This window comes from Salvelinus sp. IW2-2015, unplaced genomic scaffold (assembly GCF_002910315.2).
Source record: "Salvelinus sp. IW2-2015 unplaced genomic scaffold, ASM291031v2 Un_scaffold2234, whole genome shotgun sequence".
NCBI classification, from domain to species: domain Eukaryota; kingdom Metazoa; phylum Chordata; class Actinopteri; order Salmoniformes; family Salmonidae; genus Salvelinus; species Salvelinus sp. IW2-2015.
Genome location: NW_019943564.1, coordinates 85,650 through 87,262, shown reverse-complemented (window position 1 = coordinate 87,262; position 1,613 = coordinate 85,650). Strand labels below are relative to the sequence as shown.

Below are 1,613 nucleotides of genomic sequence, written 5' to 3'. Positions count from 1 at the left end.
GTGTGTGTGTGTGTGTGTGTGTGTGTGGTGTGTGTGTGTGTGTGTGTGTGTGTGTGTGTGTGTGTGTGTGTGTGTGTGTGTGTGTGTGTGTGTGTGTGTGTTGTGGTGTGTGTGTATCAACTTCCACTCCTCAATTAATCCTCATGTTTTGAGTCTCCAGTTGCCGTAGCAACTAAGAGTCTATCAAATGTATTTTTTGTAACGTTATTTATAATTGTTGAGCTCGTATTTACCCATGCTTCATGTGTCTGTCCTACAGGACTCCATATCGTCTACATCAAGATGAGGTGGATGTGGTACAGAATCTCATGTTCTACTCGAGGCGGCTTACAAGTGGCTGTACGTTTCTCTTCAGTCTCTATGTAGTGTTTATGAACTGTCATAGGAGTTAATATGGAGGTTATATGCCTTCATAGTTCTACATCGAGGCAGCTTACAAAGTGGCTGTACGTTTCTCTTCAGTCTCTATGTAGTGTTTATGAACTGTCATAGGAGTTAATATAGAGGTTATATGCCTTCATAGTTTCTACATCGAGGCAGCTTACAAAGTGGCTGTACGTTTCTCTTCAGTCTCTATGTAGTGTTTATGAACTGTCATAGGAGTTAATATGGAGGTTATATGCTTCATAGTTCTACATCGAGGCAGCTTACAAAGTGGCTGTACGTTTCTCTTCAGTCTCTATGTAGTTTTATGAACTGTCATAGGAGTTAATATAGAGGTTATATGCCTTCATAGTTCTACATCGAGGCAGCTCACAAAGTGGATGTAAGTTTCTGTTTAAATTCAAAGACATGAAGAAGCGAACTGTGGATGTTATAGCATCTATACAGTGCTAATATAGACTTATGAAACGCTCTAACGTGCTAAAAGCTTTATGAAGTCTAACAGTGCTAATATGACTTTATGACGCTCTACATGCTATGCTTTATGAACGCTCTACACAGTGCTAATATAGACTTTATGACGCTTCTACACAGTGCTAATATAGACTTTATGAACGCTCTACACAGTGCTAATATAGACTTTTATGAACGCTCTACACAGTGCTAATATAGACTTTATGAACGCTCTATACAAGTGCTAATATAGACTTTATGAAACGCTCTATACAGTGCTAATATAGACTTTATTGAAACGCTCTATGAACAACAGCCTCTATAATGTCATTTAAGTGGTTGGTAATTTAATTTAAAATGGACCCTTCTGCTTTCTCACTCTGCTACTTACAGTGGTTATGAAGACCTATGAATGTTCTACCGAGCTCTATAAATACTTTATGAATCCTTTATGAATTATACTCTACTCTTTCAGGACTACGGGATGTGGGAGCGAGGAGACAAGACGAACCAGGGATCCCTGAGCTCAACGCTAGCTCCATCGGCATGGCTAAAGTGAGAATACACACACACACACACACACACACACACACACACACACACACACACACACACACACACACACACACACACACACACACACACACACACACACACACAACAACACACACACAGGGAGGAGAGGTTATGTGAAGGTAATGTGTGTCGTATTGTGGTCTGTATGGGAAAGCCTATAAAGATGACTGACACTGCTGAGAAAGCATGCCACAACAGAT

At 40.3% G+C, this 1,613-nt stretch overlaps 1 long non-coding RNA gene across 1 annotated transcript; it reads left to right on the top strand.

Annotated features, from left to right (window-relative positions):
• Positions 1 to 244: 244 nt before the first annotated feature.
• On the top strand, positions 245 to 1,387 carry LOC139025080 (uncharacterized). The gene is made up of 3 exons (XR_011476515.1): positions 245 to 310; positions 524 to 554; positions 1,313 to 1,387. It is a non-coding gene; the product is annotated as an uncharacterized lncRNA (long non-coding RNA).
• The last annotated feature ends 226 nt before the right edge of the window (positions 1,388 to 1,613 follow it).